Below are 18,742 nucleotides of genomic sequence, written 5' to 3'. Positions count from 1 at the left end.
GTTCTGCCAATGTCCACAGTTCTGTAAAGGCCTCGTTTTTTTTATCGCATCGCGATTGAAATGACAAAATCACCAAATTTTTCTTTCTTTGCTTACAACCTGAGATGTTTACAATGCTGATATTTGGATGCCTCACTTTCCGAATTGTTCAACTCCATAAAACAAAAGGTAGGGAATGGTTATGAGGAAGATGGTATTATACATAGGAGTAATTTGGCCCTCATGGTACATTTTCTGCCATCACTCGGTCAGAAATGTACTGAACCAAAACTTTTATATAAATTCACATGCTAAGCATTCATAAAGCACGTCTAAATCAGAAATGAGGATTTTTTTAAAAAATGGAGAGAATCGATTTGGCAATTGAGACATCCATTTGGTGATCCTGATCAACTTTTGGGATAGAAGAACCCAGTTGTATAGCAAAAGCTCTATGCATGGTAGATTTTTCACAATTTGCTGCCAAAGTAGGATAAAAATCGCATTTTTACAAATTTTAACCATACATCATCGGCTTGTATCTGCTGAGAGAATAGTTTTCTGAAGTTAATTTTTTCCTCGTTTGTTGCCTGTTGCTATGTCCAAAAGGTATGCAAGTGTCATTTTGATTGCTCAAATAATTGCTGTATCATCCTAGCTGAAAAATGAGCCAAAAATAGATTTCGTCAATTTTGTCTCAATTTCAAAAATCAATATCTCAAAAGGGTCCTCTATAATTTGGTTTTCCTTCACATCATTAAAAAGAGAGCACATTTTTATCAAATAAAAAATGTTCGTTTCATTTTCGAGACACAATAAAAAAGAATAATGTATGTAGTAAAAAAAAAAAAACTTTTAAATATTTTAGACCGTTAGTTTTTGTGTGAGCGTCGCTCCAACAGTCCGAGAAATGGTAAAAATTGACATTCCGGTTCCTGGAAACGAAGTAAAATATGACTGTTAATTTGAAAGTAGTAACTTCAGGTAAAAAAAACCTTGATAACAGGACGAAGCCATTTCCTCCAAGCTTTTCCATGGCTTTGCAAATCACATGAGGGGAGGGGGACATGGCCACAGCCCTCTTATCCTGGAAATGAAGTAAATATGTATGATTGGTTCAATTTGAAAGTAATGAATTTTAAGAATAAAAAACCCCCGATTGCAGAAAGAAACTATTTCTTCCAAGCCTTTCCATACCATTGCAGACCACAATTTAATCTGCTTTTAAGTTTTGACCAAATGTGAGAATGGATTACAGTCTCCTACCAAATATCCCCATTAATACGCTACTGCCAGTGGTGCACACAAGGGAAGGTCTTGCTTTATTTTCCCTTTGATTACGATTCTATGTATTTTGTACGTAAAATAATTTCGAACAATAATTTCAGTTGTAATAAGGTGAAAAAAAATCCTCATGTTAAAAGATTTTTAAAAATATTGTGCGCTTTTCCTACAGCGGATTGCCTATAACATATAATAAGTAGACTGGTGATTATAAATGAATACACTAAAAATCCATGTTTTTAGTTTTGTAGTTACAGATTACATCAAATGAGATGTTATGTACTTCTATAATCATATGGTGCTTCTGCAACGATGAATTTGCTTTGATGAATAGATTTTTTACTTATGAGAAAAGTTAATGCTTATATTATTTTGCTTTCTGGTAATTTATTTAAGTTTATTTCGTTAAATAATGCTAATTATTTATTCAATAGTTTATTTTTTACTGTTTTTCGTTCTCAAGAATCGACAAAATCAAGTCAATATGTTTGGCGTATTAGGAGTATGGTATGAGAATGAGGCTTTCGATCTTGCACCTTCCCCTTGCAAAATTCCTATGTGTGTTCAGTATCATTTCATTTATTTTCTACCTTTTATTTACTGATTCATTTGATCAAAAATTCAAATATCGGCTTTCCCCTTATTTTTGATGTAACATAACACTTATCAGCTCAATCGCGACTTCATCCTTATCAAATAGTCTAACTGATGATAAAGCGCTATCAACTAGCAGTTTTTTGTCACCAGGTAACATGTAGCGATGGGTATGACAGAAGCACAGAAGAGATAAGAACGTGGTTCGCCTTATTAGTATTCCTGTCACCAGGTTTTGGGTGGAGAATATGATCCATTGCTGCATATCCTGCTCATTTGCACGAACTGTGAGCAGAAGCGAAAAAGAGAAAATTACGAATTACACTGTGCGGCCAAATGAATAAATAAATAAGTAGGGGTGATGGGAGAAAACAGCGGTTATATTTGGATCAGAGCGAGGGTCGCGTTTTACATAAGAATCAGAAAGAATGGTGTTCCCCTATTTTTTAAAAAAATATATCGAAAACGCTGTATTCTTTATACTAGGGTTTGTTTTCCTTCCCCCCCCCCGAAGTAAAACCAGGGTTTTGGACACCTGTAAGCCCCGTGTCCAAAAAATGTTTTTTTTAAATAGGATATGAAAACACTACATGTTGCATTCGAGCCGCACCACAGATTTTCAATAAAGGGATGCATCGCCCCCATCCCTATATCAAGAAGTGTTAGCAGGCGGTAATTATTAGTGACGGCGATCCGTGAGCTATGGAAAAGCAGCAATGCTACATTGCAAAAAAACTTAATTTCATTTTTAATCTTAATTATTTGATTAGAATAGTTTGATTAAAACATATTTTTTGAACATGGGGCTCATAGGAGTGAGTCCGATACTCAGGTTTTACACCAAAGAATTACTAAGTGAAAGAATTGTAAAACAAACCTCTAGGAAGATATTTTTCATGATCGTTTGAATATTTTAGGGGGAATGCGTATACGAGACTCTCACCTTGCTCCAAATACGCGTGCTTTTGAACGTTGCACCTCTCTAAACACTCATAGGAATGTTAATGGTTATTATAATACTCCCTTCTTGTCCAAATAAAAATTATGACCATGATATTGTCCAAAACTGAAAGAAAAGGGGAATGGGGGTGGAGATGGGGCGTTAAAACTAATCCCCCTTCCAAAACCTTACCCTTTTCCAACCTACAATAGTCTAATACTGTACGGAGCTGTAGTTTGCGTAGAATGTAAGAATAAAGAAAATGTAAAAATGTATTATTCATGCGTGTGTTACTTTAAAATAATACATGTGTGTATGTAGTTTTAATACGTTTTTTCAATTTCAAAAAAATCTCCTAACTTTCTCAAAATGTCTTTTAGCAAAAAAAAAATCTTGCATTTAAATGCTTTTTCCCATTGTTCAAAAATGGTTGAAAACAGTAAAGACTAACTCATTGCAAAACTCAAGTTTCTTTTTCTTTCAAATCGTAATTTCTCTCTCTCTCTCTCTAGCGGCAATGGAAGTTTTCTTTCCTAACTCAACGAGCCGATTCTGGAAGTCTCCTGTCTTATAGCAAAGCAAAGGGTCTTCCTAAAAGCCCCGGGGTGACCGCAGGCGTCGTAAATAGTAAACAAGTGAAAGCAACAAGGGGAAACCTCAACCCCTGAAGGTTGTCCATTATTGGGATGGCAGCTAATAAATAACATGTGAGGGGGTCCTAGATGCAGTGTCAATTCCTTTTCTGATTGGATGTTCGCCTGTCAATCATGTGAGCTTAGCACATGCCTTCTCGCAGTGTCGAAAAAGGATCTGAAGTGAAGCGGTGGGCAAGTTTCAAATTAGATCTCTGTTCCGCGGCACCTTAAGAAAGATATTAATGCATTGGAAAGGGTTCAAAGGCGGGCTACAAGGCTAATAAATGGACTTTCTCATTTAGACTATGATTCCAGGCTTAGAAGGCTAAAAATGTAGTCTTGAGCAAAGAAGAGACCGAAGGGACATGATTCAGTTGTTTAAATTTATTAAAATGAAAGATGTTACAGGGCTGAAGTTTAGCACTGAAAACAGGACAAGGGGTCATTATTTTAAGCTATTTAAATCTTAGGCTAACATGGATATTAGGAATAATTATTATTTTAGCAAGGCTATGGAACCTTGGAACAGCTTACCAGAAGAGGTGGTAATTAGCAAGGGAGTAGATAGTTTTAAGAGGGCCATTGATCTTCACAGGGGATTGTAAATTGACTAGGACCAGACTAGTTGGGCCCAGAGCCTGTGCTAGTTGTCACTTTTGTATTTGTATGTGCTATGAACAATTTATTCCAACCATCTTTACAGCAGTTCATTACAATTTTTTTAAAACAATTCTCTCAGCTGTACTGAGTTGAGAAAAGAATTTCTTGTTAGTATAACAAACAGTAATTTGTTGTCACGGATATTAGCGTGCTGTTCTGACTTGCTGTTCAGCTTTATACAAAGCGAGATAATATAATATCTGGAACATTTGCAAAGAGGTAAAAGGCATAATCAGTTGGCACATGTTTGCAGAAACTTAAAAATAATTATCATGAATTTCGAAAGGAAAAAAAAAAGAAAAACTAACAAACAAATTCATTGTAAATTTCAAACCAAAGGGTTAATGAAAAGCAAACACAAACTTATTCTGAACAAGAGAAAATCGTTGAAGATGATGTTAATACTAGAAAAGAATTGTCGCTCGAAAAACACTTACTACAGATATAATAGTAACTGTTCAGCTGTAAATAATAATGATTTAAAAAAAAACTACCCACAATACAAAAGACCCACACTTACAAAAAGGATTTTTTTAAAACCAACATGTTAAAGAACAAATTATTTGAAGATGAAGAACTTCCGGGCAAACAGGAGGTGTATCATGCATTATTAACAGTACCATCAGCCTGCATGAATTCAGAAAGATTATTTTCAACAGAAGTAAATTGTTTCATTGAACGCAGTTCCAGGCTTATTGACAATTAAACAGATGCGTTACATTTCTTGCTATTATTGATTTTTTACTATGACATTTGTTCCTTCACTTTATATTTGTTTACAATAAGTATATAATGCACTTTTCACACAAAATAATGAAGTATGGCAATGAAACATGTTCTTTGGGAAATTTTGAATGTCGGTATTAATACCATCATTCCGGTATCACGTTAAAAAAATACTGAACACTGGTATTGCATCTTTGGTTCGGTATTGCAATAGCTACTTATAATTAACGCAGTGCATTAGATTACTTTCAATACCTTCTTCGATGCTTTGACTTTGTACGTAGTGCTCTAATGCTGAAAATTCAGATTCACTCATACGTGGAAGAAAACTACACCAACAACCTGAAAAAGGCAATAATGTCCAAAATATTCACATGTGATCACAAAACTCAAATTATAGTTAAGTTCACTTTTTCATTTTATTTTTTCTAAGCATGCATGCCTCCCAGGACACTCTTCTTCGCCCACTAGGGAGGTGTGCAAATCCCCCGCCTCAGTTTAACCGTTTAACCGGCGAACTATTGACGGATGATCAAAATTGAGTAATTTTTTGAAATTATGTCTATTTATGTCTAGTAAATACAGAAATAAAATAAAATTTCCAGAAAAATTTTTTTACTATGTTTTTCAGTGTGTTCCATTTTTGGAACATTGGCGCTTTGCATGAAGTTTTTTTTTAAGGAAATTTTTTAAAACTAAGAGGTTTTGAATGCGGTTTTTATCTTAGCATACTTTATTGCGGAAAAAGTAATATTTTAAATTGCATTTATGTACATATCAGAATTCAGAAAATCCAATACAGAAATATCTAATGCCCATGATATGAAGGGAAGCATTGCTGGTGAAGTCGTTTCTCGCAATGGAAACATTTCTTAGTCGTATTTTTTTGCACGCCGCGCAACGTCCTTGGGATGCAGATAAAATATAATGTCCGTCAGACATTCTTGATCGTTTATGTAAAGGACAACGAGGCCCTGGATGACTTTCTACTCGTACTTTTCTTCTTAGGAGGACAGTTGTTATTTTTCTTCAGAACTCTAAATGCTTCATCTTGACTTCGTGTAACTCACAATGAAGTAACCAACTAGCTACAACTGAAATATTCAGAGCATTACTAAAAAGATTCCACCACCATTTTTTACTCCTCAAATGAGGTCTGTAGCTCCCAAAAAGTTTATCCAAGACGTCCACCCCCCCCCCCCCACCCTTCATTGTATCTCTTGATAAGATGAGGTTGTGGCACATCTATCTTGCATTTCTGCGCATTTGAGTAATATTTTACAGATGCAAGTGGCTCATGTGTATAACAATTAGATGCTACTGTAACCACTGCATTATTATTCCAGCTGCACATGTACACTGATCCATCAGATCGATAGTCAAAATTTCCTCGATCTTCTTTAGAAAGGGCTTTTTTGGATTTCAGTGGACAATGCCCAGTTCGGTTTTCATGAATTGTTCCTGTTGCTCGTACAGTTTTTTTTGATAGCTGAGAAATTAAATCATATGATGTAAAAAAGTTATCAAAGTATACTTCATGCTTAGACGTGTCAGTCAAAACTGATAATAGATCATTTACAACTCTGGATCCTAATTGCACATCAGGGGATCCTTCTTTTTTGCCTGAATAAATCTCCATGGAATATGGATATCCACTTGAAGAGCACAGCATCCAAATTTTGAAGCCAAATCTTATTAATTTTCATCTAATAAACATTTTACATGAATGCCGACCGTAGTAGGGAACCATAGATTCATCTATGCTCAATTTTTCATGAAATACACCAAATTGTTGAGGGTTTTTACACAATTCTTCGTAAATAGGGAAAACGTTTCTTAGTTTGTCATTTTGTTTTAATTCATGGTTGTCCATCAAATGAAAGTTGTTTTTTATTTTTCGAAAACGATTTTGAGGCATAACTGTTGGTACAATTGGCACAGATGTATCTTCTGCACTGCTCCAATACATATCTTCAGAAGGAACAGAATGGTACCCACTCAATAGCAACAAACCAAAAAATTGTAGGATTTCATCTCTGTCAACATCTATTCTTCCTCAGTGATATTGCCTAGTTCATCAGGGGGTAATTGGCATATATCTACATCTGACAAATCCGAATCTGACAATGTCTCTAAATAAGCCACAGCTTGTTCCACAGTAAGAAATCTTGTAGACATTTTTTAACATTTATGAACAGTTGGTATACGTCAAACAGAATTTTGTTTCGCTCGAAAACAAAGCTAGCGAATTATTGAACTGCATTTAAAATATGAAGAATAAAGCGCTCACTAATATTATTTTTTATTATCACGTGACAATGTAGCTGTCCGAGCAGGTGTGGATTCGGAGCCATATAGTCAGTCAAACAGAAGACTGTTATTGTTTTCTTTGCTAACGAAACGTCATATCCTTTCAAAATATAAACTTACTTGGTTTTGCCAACATCTACATCAGAGTACATTCAAAATGAGAAAAAAAAGAAACATATATTACGAAAAATGAAATTTCCCCTTGGAAGTCGAACGATTTACTTCTTGGAAATTTGACTCCCTAAAAGCGCCAATGTTCCAAAACTGGAACATGCTATTTTGAAGGGGTACACCATTCAGAAATATCATTGTACATTTCTACAAGCATTTTAAAATCATACATTGAAGTATTTTTCACAACTATAATAAATATCATCACATTTTCTGAAAAAGCCAATTTTTGGTAAATTTTATAAGAAAAAGTTGCAAAAAGCTAAAAAAACACTCATCTTTGAAAAATCTCAATAAATAATTGGAAACATATAAACAATCAAGCAGGAAATCAAAAAATACTTTGAAATAACACTAAACTGTGTTAAAAAAAACTTGTTTATTTTAACGTTATTTCTTGGGAAAACTTTCACTTAAATATGATGTTCCATTTTTGGAACATTGGTGGGTAAACGGTTAAGAACCCCTGCTTTAGAGCGAGTAGAAAAACCTTTTTAAAACTTGCACCTCAATTTATTTTGATGTGCAGTGGCAGATTTAAAATATCACAAATGTTGAAATTACGCGAGAGGCCCCATGACCAGAGCTGCACCGTCCCTATGTGCAAGGTCGTGCAATGCACGACAGTGCCAGAGCCAAAAAGGCCCTGACCAGGAAACATCACGATCAAGGAAATTCAAAAAAATTCCAAATTGGTGGCATTCGAAAGAGCATTGGAAAACATGTTTATGGCACTGAAACTACGTGCCCTCGTGACCACGTTATCGAAATATGATGTCTTAAAAATTGCCGAAATTTTTAGTAAAGTCGCCAAATTTAGCGAGTTTTGTTCAGAAATGGAAGGTACGGCGCGAATTCAATATCTGCATCTGACAAGACATTTCACTTCCATATTTGGTCACCACCAAAGCGCGTGAGAAATATTGCATTAATTCTTTACTCGGGGTGACTACCATATGGCGCGGGGTGTCGTGGCACAGACTGCGGCATTGAAATTTTTAGGGGCTTGTGTTCCGGGATATTAACGTGCAACTGTATAGGGGGAAAACGCCACAGCCCGAAATATTTGTTTTAATTTAATGTAAAAACAATGGAATTTTTTGTTATTCTTAAGATTGTCTGTTAAAAAACTGATGTTTAAAACTTTTATGCTTCTGCCGGTGAAATATTTCCACTGAAAGAGTTTATTCGATGATGAAACTGTTTTGAAAAAAATATGATAACCGTAGAGAAACGGTAAACACACTTTAAAGTCTTTTTTTTTTTTTGAAAAGTCGTAAATCTGAAGTCTTCAACAGTGTCTAAATACGAAGAAAACGACATTTTTAAAGATTTCAAACCATGTTCTCAAATTAAAAAAAACGATTTCTGTCAGTTATTTCCAGTGTGTTTTGTGTATCGTTTTCAAGTTATGTGTAAACCCTCTAACAAGTCAAATAAAAAAAACTGTATTAATTTTTATTTTGCTCGTATTTGAATTCCCTTTTAACGTGAAACATAATTGGTAAAAGAGACTTCAGTATTTTTAAAAATGACTAAATAACATGCAATATGATGTGCATTTACGTTATAGCGACTTTCAGTTGCAGTGACAGACTTTTTCGAACTACAGGGGTTGTTGTAATGAACGTCGACTATAAAATTTTTGATAAGAATCTGTTATGAAGTAATTTCCGACATCGTTAGTTTTGCTGTGCAAATTTTTGACATTTACTATCCGTTGTTTTCTTTTTTTTAATTATTATTTTTTTCGATTTTAAATTAAACATTTTCGCTAGCAGTGGTCAGACAACAAAACTTCATGAATGAAAATAACTTTTGAAAAAATAAATAAGAGCTGGGATACTACAATCCATGATCATGTTCTTTCAACATCAAAAACTATCCATTTTATTTTCAATATATAAGCTTTAATAAGCATGTTTTTTTTTACTTATTCATATTAATTCTCGTACATAATTATTAATTACTTACAACACATTTCATTACAAGAGCACAAACTTAAATTAGTTAAGTAAAACACACTTGAAATGCACTTAAATTCTGAAATGCATTATTATCACGATTACAAAGTTAAATCCTACGTTCAATTTCGTTATAAAGTTGTAGCTCCTCTGGATAAAGCTCTCTAGTTTCCATTTCACAGGCTTCATAGTTACTTTTTAATTTTACCTACACAAGTAAAGGGTTAATTCGAAACATCGTTTACGCGCTTTGCAGATGACCAGAAATGGAAATGAGAGTCTTGCTAGACGCAGGCGATGAAATCACGTGGTATTTTCAATTTCTTGCCAAGTCTTTAAATTTGGCGAATTTTCGTAAGATTTCGACTGACTTTGACCCCCCATATCTCAAAAACAAAAGGACGAGGGCACACAATATTTGGGTCAAATTTTTTTCTAAAGATACTCTTTCGAATGCGACCATTTTAAACTTTTTTCATGATTACTGAACTCGTGATGTTTCCTGGTGAGCTCTACCGATCAAAAATTCTTCAAATAAAGGGGGGGGGGGGGGGGAAACTAACCAAAAAAGGAAAATTGAATTCTTCATTATATCTAAAGGGGACAACATGGGCGCCCATATGCAAAATTGTAAAGGGGGGAGGGGGCTCAGATATTTTAATCATGGTTTAACAGGATATTTCCTCCATGGAAGCAAATTTCAGGACAGATTAGTCTCATTAAAATTTGACATTTTTAATAACTTATTCATTTAATGGCTGGAGGAGAAATGTTTTTACATTTTTGCAAAGAAAAAGTACTAAAGCAAGGGAGTTCTAATTTCTAAGAGGGGGCTCGAGCTCCCCCTTGCCCCCCTATATGGGCGCCCTTGGGGGCAATGAAATTATAACTGCTCATTGAAACAATCTGTCTTGCTAGAAATCCGATAGGAAAAATTGCCTTGTTGTGTCTAAATGTGCTATTCAAAACGCAATGTTTTACACTGAAAACAAGAGACTTTAATTAATGTATACATTAATATTTTTCTGATGAATGTGGAACTGTGAATGCTATTTCAGTATAGTACACAAGGATGAGAATAAAAGACGCAATAAATTTGCTATTCCCCATTTTGGTTCTTGCGATGAATATCTTGTATTATAATTGGTGCAATTACAGTTTTTTTGTGATTTTTAATTAATGGTAATTCCACTGCTTATTGTTATAAGAAATACAGTAAGCACATTTGCATGTTATTTTGATGTGCGTAACATATATGTATTGTAGACAATAATTTAGGTTAACTTTTAAGTTCTTAAAAGTAACAACTTGACCATATAATTACTCGATTCTCCCCCCCCCCCAACTCCTCTTTATTCTATAAACTACTTGTATATATAATTTAAAAAAAAGCTTTGGAGAGACTGTATTTGTTTTAGATATAAAATTCAATGCCTTTTGTAACGGTTCCGTGTTTTAGAATTTTTGATTTTACTAGAAATGATTCAAGTTTTTAGGAGGTAATATCTACTTCAATTTAGAAATCTATTCAGCACTCAGTTGTCATGTTTTGACAGGCATGAAACTTTGAAAAATTATTTATCAGTTTAAGATTAAAGAGGCATTTAGAGTGGAGTTAACTCAGATATCCTCACATATATAATAGCCAATGATTGAGTAACCCCCAAGTTCTAACAATGAAATTCGTGCCACGGCATGGTAATTTGATAATATGTTTTGGTAATGTTTAATATGCAGGAAAAGGCTTCATTGTGACAAGGTTGAACTTGATCCGGTAACTTAACTGTTTTACTGGTAAGACTCATTTAAGGGGAATGAAGAAACGAAAAAATGGTCAACCATGAACGCTACCTGCTAGAGTTCATCCACTGGAAAGTTAGGGTTACAATTTTAACTATCAAAATATCATCAAACAGGCAATGGCTTCGTTCATATGTAGAAGCAATTTTCACCCTTCATACCTTGACGGGCGATTTTCTAGTTAAAAATATTTTTCCAAAAACACTTACCAAGTACTTGGTAAGTACTCGGTACTCGGCCTACTCGGCCAATTTGCCGAGTACTCGGTACTCTGACAAATTCTGATCATACACTCGGCCAATACCGAGTAGTTGCAAAAAATTTAATATTATCCAAGACAGATACTAAAATTTATTTAAAAAAAAAGAGCAAGCATTATATTCTGCAATCATTTATAATTAAAATTTATAAGTCAAATTTAAATTTTGAGAATAATGAAGTTTGTAATGCTTCAATGGAATAAATCTTTATTTTAATGTCCCCAAAGTTAATAAAACTTGTTTATTAAAAATTATGCAAAAAAGGTAAATATAGAAAATATGGAATTTTTATGTAAAAAATGGATTTTTGCTACAAACAAAAATTAGTTATAAAAAATATAAAAATACCTTTTCTTAAAAATTAAAGGAAATAAAACAACGTTAAAAGCACAGTGCAGGAACACTGCAGACACGTGTTTTGGTGTTAGAAGGAATTCTGTTTTCAATGCACAAAATGGGAGCTCGTGGATTTAAAGGCCTCCGACAAAAGTCGGATTCTTTTGTCGAATGTCTTTACATTCTTTAGCTCACATGTTATGCGCTGGAAAAGACGTTCCTTGTAACGGGGGGGGGGGGGGGGGGGGGCAGAAACACGTGTCTGCAGTGTTCCTGCACATTTGTTTTATCTGCTTTTTAAAAATATTTATGTTTGGCAGACTAGTACTATAATTGATTGGTATACAGTGAAACCCCTCTTATGCGAACAATTTAATTCCCCAGTTCCAATGCAAATAACATTATTAAACCCGTCCTGCGGACACCTCTCTATTGCGGACAAAAAAAATTGTCCTGTTAGTGTCCGCATTAGAGGGATTTTACTGTAATTTGTTTTAGTTCCAACTTGATTAATCATACCTTTTATTTATTTATTTTTAATATTAAAAATAATTTTTGTAAAATTTTTAACAAACAAAATTGTTTATATAATGCGTAATTAAATTTCAGAAGGAATTTAATTTTAAAAACTATTATTATATCAGGGGTGATTGTGAGTTCATCAAAAAATGCCTGAAAGTTTCAAAGCGAGAACGGGGGGGGGGGGGGAGGGAATCTTTGGTCCCTATTACTTAAGTGCATATTTGCCATAGTTTTAAAATAGTTCCGAGTCAAAATATATGCGTGCACATTTAATTAAATTTTTAATGGATTACAAAGTTACTTTTGAGCTGGGGTTATACAAATTATCTTGATATTTGACAATCTTAAGGGATAGTTGTCCATCTTAAGGCTCTTTCAGGTATATTTGATGAGTATTATATAATTTAAAATAAATTGCGGAGGCAGGGAGATAAAAGCATAACGAAAAAAGAACATAGTATTAAAGAAATACGTCCGAAAATACCGGAAATTCGGTAAAATACCGGACCACAATCACCCCTGTTATATGTACAAGGAGGTCTATACTACTATTCCAATAAGTTCAAAATTCATCACATGTGTGTCGGTGGTTCTTCTTAAAACACAATTGGTACTTGGTAACTAGGCTGAGTAGTGAAAGGCCGAGTACTCGGTACTCGGCCAAAGTGCTACTCGGTACGTCTCTAAAAAACACATTAGCATATCAAAGGCAGGGTTCATCAAACTAGGCCCAGCGCGAAAAAACCTACCCAGAAATTTTCGGGCACGCACACTTGGAAAACCCACTATCTCGGTAAAGTAGGTTTTTCACAATTTTCTACATTTTAAAGCATTTACTGCAGAAACCAGGGTTGGGTTTTTTGCCGGCAAAAAGGTATTTTTGCCGGCAATCAAAACTTAAGATTTTAAATGTTTGCTAAAACAATTTTTTCAGAATGAGCCAACTTTTACGTCTTTTATTTTATAGTTGCATCTTGATTAAGTATACTTTATATAGATATTTAGTATTCTGTAAAAAATGCTATAATAAACAATCTAATTGCATTTTCATTGTAAGTTAATTATTTGTCTTAGATGTTACTAACTGAAATTTTATGTTAATGTTTAAAAATTTTAAAAGTAAAAATGCTCCATAACTTTAAAAGTAAATTAAACCTTAAATTTATTTTAAACTATAAAAATAATTGAATTAAAATTTTTATCAAAATCTTTTCATGCCTTTTACTTTTATATAAAAAGGAAAAAAACTGTCCCTAAGTTGTTAACACAAAATCTATTTTTGCCAGTTAAAAACCGTGGTTTTTTCCATGGTTTTATCCGCCCCCGGCAAAAACTTGCCAACCCTAGCAGAAACAAACTAAATATTGATCAATTAGAAATCCAGAAATAGAAATCTTGCTTTCTGTACAGTATATTAAATATTAGAAATTTAAGCTGCATAATAGCCGTTTTCATTTTTCAATAAGCAATAATTATTTCAATCAAAATCAAGATCTTCTTAAAAAATTATTGGGAGAAAATGCTTTGTTTAACTGAAACTGGCTATCTTTTTTTAAAAGCAGCTCAATGCAAGGTTTACAAGAGAAAAAGTTAAAAAAAAAAAAACTCAAAAGTCAATTCCGATCACCCCTTTCTTATATCTGCCCTTACTCGAAACAACTTCGAGATAGGAAGTAAAAACATTGAGAAGAGATAAAACAGCTTATTCGTGAAGCAAATACCCCAATTCACGTGATAGATTTTAAAGCAAAACATTGGTAGAAATCAGATTAGTTTGGCTAGTTTCACGCAAAACGTGTCAATCATTTGTCGTAGAGTCACGTGACTTGGGGTCTTTGCCAAAGCTTTTGCTAAGTCAATGATTGGACTTGCTCCCTCCATTTACAAATTTGAGTTCTAAGGTAAAAATGTACACAGTATTCCAAAATAAAAATTTACATTGTTTTTCTTTTGATAAAATAAATGCTAAATGTATTTTTTTCCATATTACATTTGTCTATAAAACCTCACTCCTGGAGTTAACAATGGTTTACTCGAACGCATATAAAGGCACTCAAAAGACATTTTTGCACAACGGAGCCAAACAGGCTTGGCATGGGCCTGCCTATGACCATAGGGGGCGTAGGAGTTGCAAAAATGCTTATGATAAATATTTCACAAGTTCCGTGATAGAGAAAGAGGGCCCCAAAATGTATTTCGACTGGCCCCAAACTTGTAACTTCGCCGAAGTGATACAGAAAAGACTGCATTACTGTGATTCATATTACAAACATCGAAAAATTAAATTACTGTTGGTTCAACGGGAATCTAACAAAATGTCACAAAAACTGGTTTTGCCATCTCATATTTGTTTCCATGTGAGTCTCCAACTCTGCAATATATTATCAAATGATCAGTCTAAGACTCTGTATTAATTTTGCATTGAAATAAGTAATTGATAGCCACAAAAAAAAAAAAAAAAAGAGTAAACAGGCCTTCTAGAACACCCTATTGAAAAAAAAGGGAAGTGCACAACTGGAACGTAAGCAGATCCCACATACGAAGTTTTAGCCTTCTACAGCTTACCATTTTTGAATTATGACTTATGAGAGATACATACGACATCCAGCCACAAAAAACAACACAAAAATTAACTTGTTTGTACCTGAATGCAATATTAAAAAAAATTTCAGGGGTGACTAAAATAGAAATTCATTCTGAAATTCAAGTAAAATTTTTTATATTTTATATGAAAACAATAACACTGTATTAAAAAGTAAAACAGCGAAGGTCCTTTCTTTTCAAAAGTATCGGCCAATTCCATCGGCTTTTCGATGTTTTTAAGGGCGATGTTTCCTCCAATTAGCATCGGTTGCCGATGCAGATGGTTAAATTGTTGAACCATCGGCCAAGCCGATGCATCGGTCGAGTTCTACTAAATATGCCTGGGAAACACTACTGTATGATTTATGATTATTGTTAGAAAAAAATTATTCAAAAAATAAAAAATATTAAATTTATTAAAAAGCAGAAGGTCTAAGCTATATTTCAAAAACAAATCAAAAGATTTAACCTGTATACCTTCCAAAGAAGCTCCCTAGGGAATAATTGAAATTTTATTTTCGGGAGAGAGAAATTCTATTTGCAGAATGAAATTCAGGATTTTACCCAAGGATACCCCCCCCCCCCCGAGCATGTACACATAACATACTAATGTGACATCTAACAAGAAGGGGCATTAGACATTACAAACTAAAACAAATGTTGCAACTCTCCAAAATTTGCCAAAAGAGATATTGTTTGTAGATCACAATGCCCCTGAGCTACCTTTGCTTTACAAGTTACATAGAACTGCATTTTACTCCGTAATTGCTATAGATATATTGTCATCGCAGAACAAAACTAAGACATTCGGTTAACATCTCAGAAATAATACTAAGATATCCTACTGTTGCTCTGAATTGGCGATATACATTATCGCATAAAACTACAGAACTACAATCAATGCTTGATTTTACCTGGAAATAACTCTGAAAATAGAAATCCGGTATTTTACAAGAAAACTTTAACAGTGAATGCAGACTAGACAACTAAACGAAATTACTAGGAGTTAACTAAAAAGAAAGAATTGCAGAGCTGAAAAGATTTATGAACAGAGAGAATTTCATAGATTCAGCTGAACAAAATTGGCCCAATCCTAAATAAAGAAAAAAATCTCAAAAAAATTTAAATTGTTGAGTTTTAAATATTAACATTCGTAAACAAACATCACCTACAGCTTGTTACTGACTGTACAAGAGGCACTAAATAAGTTGCCAACTATTTCCTTGGTTAAATTTTTCACAACCTGCAAAATATTTATTCAATAAAAGCACACCACAATTAAAGTACAACAGCACTCTGAACAGATAAAGCAAAATTACCAACACAACCAAATTATTGGAATAGAAAGGAAAATATGGATAAATAGAATTTCTACTCACAAAATTTATGAGTACGTGTAATATTTGTACCACATGGCAAAACAGGACAAAATTTTAAATCACCATGCTCTAAATTTTTACAATTGAAAACTTGGAATCGCTCCAAGAAAGTGAACCAAATAAAAAATTTGAACGAAACATCACCTTAAAAAATTACTTAACCACATAACTTAAGAAAAAGGGAAGAAAATCATATAATTCTTCGAAAAAAAACTCATGGTCCGTGAAATAATGAATTGCAGTGCAACAAAATATTGCAAGGATTTACATGGGGTACTTAAAGCGTATATAAACGGTATGACAGTTGGAAAAAGAAACGCCAAACAACATTTTACACTCACCACAATTATATTCTAATGCAAAACACACACTTGCACGTTTAAGTTTACAACCGGCATTCTTGCATCAACGAACTAGCGTACAAATTCAGAAAAAAAAAAAAAATACAGCTTCAAAATTACACATGAGAGAACATCGATGATTCACCACCTTCACGCTCACTCACTGCATTTTTACCAACTCTTCCGTTGATAGCAGAAGCAGGAGCAGGAAGAACTCTGATTGGGTAATAAAATTTAGCAGTCAGGTTTATTTTGGCGTAAGTTAGGGTCTAGAGCGTCGATTTTAGAGATAATCGCGCCAAACAGATGTTATAATTCGCAACTCCAATAAACTATAGGGGGCGCTGCAGCCACTGTCTAATGGCAGATGAAAAAGGTAAAACAAACAAATGCCGTAACTTATAACTTGCTTTGACCTTAGTGTATGACAGTAATTTTTCATTGTGTTTGTGGGAAGCTTTCTTTTCTATTCTTCTGAAATAACACTACATCATAAACTGTCTGAAGCCTGTAATTTACCCCAAAGAAAACACGTGGAATGGAATGTTTTACCTTTTTCTTTAGTAATGTTAGTCACCGCAAGGTAGCGTATTCGAGCTCTTTAGTTGCGAATAATATTCTTGAAATTAATTACATGACTAATGAATGGAAAATAAAATCAGAAGGTTTATCGTTTATTTTTTAAATTCAGAGGTTTTTTACGAAAAGTATGAAAAGTGACTTTTGACGTCGGAGTGAGCAGATGTTCCGATTGGCTGAGACATATGACATGACATGAGAAAGCTTGGAGAGTAGAATAGAAGCTGTGATAAGTGTGTAGGAAGTGTGTGGACGAGTGTAAAGGACTTGAACAGTAACCATGTCCGGATAGGACAGACAGCGAATCGACCTACAGTCCCTATAAGTTTTCATATAGGGATTCTAGGCGTTGCCCGGATGCTCAATGTCGGACCGAAACCTGTAACTAACCGTGGCCGTAATCGCATTTTACATAGCAAGCTTTGTTGATTTCCCATTTGTTACGAGCTGTAGTCTTTTTCGCATTTCTTTTTACATAATAATTTCTTGTTTGTGAAGTATTTTTATACATTTTAGTGTTAAAGAGGTTATGTTTAGTTTCGTCCAGTGCTGTGGTATAATTATCTGTACAACTGTCATTAATGTCAAGCAGTACTAACATAGCTTCGTTGTTATGCTTTGCGTTTCGTCTAGGAAGATTGGGCGTCGGGAACTTTGGACGCCGCGTATTTTGTTCGCCGGGAACTTTGGGCGCCGGAAACTTTGGGCGCCGAGCATTTTAGGCGCCAGGAACTTTGGGCGCCGAGCATTTTTGGCGCCGGGAACTTTGGGCGCCGAGCGTCTTTCCAAAATGCGGGCATCTGAGGAGCACGCGGTCGCCAAACAGCATTTGGGCTACGCCTGTAGAGCTTTTCCCGGCAGCTGGAAAACCCGTTCAAGGGTTGCACTGCAACTTTGCAAAGTAAGAATATTCGCGACTCTTAATATTGCATTCGTTTCCCATGCACGAAAACGAAAACGTGAAGAAATCAAGAAATGTTGACTCTGTCGATGAAGTTAGAAGTAAATAAGTGGTACATTTTGTTTCTTTATTCAACAGAACTTACATATACTAATTTTGTTTATATAATTATGTATATTTATAATTTTTTTTACGTATACACCAAAGACAAGGTTTCAGCTTCTTTTAAAGGGCAGTTTTCTTATCATAATCTCATGTAAAATCGTATTAATTGTTTGAGAATCAGGCCAAAAAATGCCTATCTTTAAATGGAGATTGAAATCGGTACCTGCATAGAAGTTACCTATTTGTAATGAAGTAATTATTCAGGGGTTTACTTGTAAGAGTAAATCTCTTGTTGTTCAAATATAGTATATTTGAAAATATATATTTAATATATATATACAGTGGCGGATCATCGATAAAAATTTGACAGGGGGGGGGCACAAAGTAAATTTTTAAAGATTTATATATTAACGTATTAAAAGTAACCATTAAATATTTGTAATGAAACAATAATATTAATTAATTGTTATAATATTGATAATTAAACATACATAAGAGACAAAGAAGAAAAGATCCGAAAAATTTAACCGATCTAAAAAAAAATTAACCGAAAAAATCACCAGTAAAAGGTTTACCTACCTCAAGTTTATCATTGTTAAAAGCCTCACCTGCGTCTCCACTCAAAGCCTCACCTCACCTAGCCTCAGGTAAGTGGTGTCAGTACAAGAGGTAA

General features: G+C 34.1%; 1 protein-coding gene across 1 annotated transcript in view; it reads right to left on the bottom strand.

The window, feature by feature from the left end:
* The window catches only part of LOC129219408 (serine/threonine-protein kinase DCLK1-like), a 261,608-nt gene extending 244,985 nt beyond the window's left edge, over window positions 1–16,623 (bottom strand). The window contains 1 exon segment of the mRNA XM_054853797.1: window positions 16,485–16,623. The gene's annotated coding sequence lies outside the window, so the exon portion shown is untranslated.
* Between the last annotated feature and the right edge of the window lie 2,119 nt (window positions 16,624–18,742).

This window comes from Uloborus diversus, chromosome 3 (genome assembly GCF_026930045.1).
Source record: "Uloborus diversus isolate 005 chromosome 3, Udiv.v.3.1, whole genome shotgun sequence".
Classification (NCBI taxonomy): Eukaryota; Metazoa; Arthropoda; class Arachnida; order Araneae; family Uloboridae; genus Uloborus; species Uloborus diversus.
This window is presented reverse-complemented; position numbering and strand designations above follow the sequence as displayed.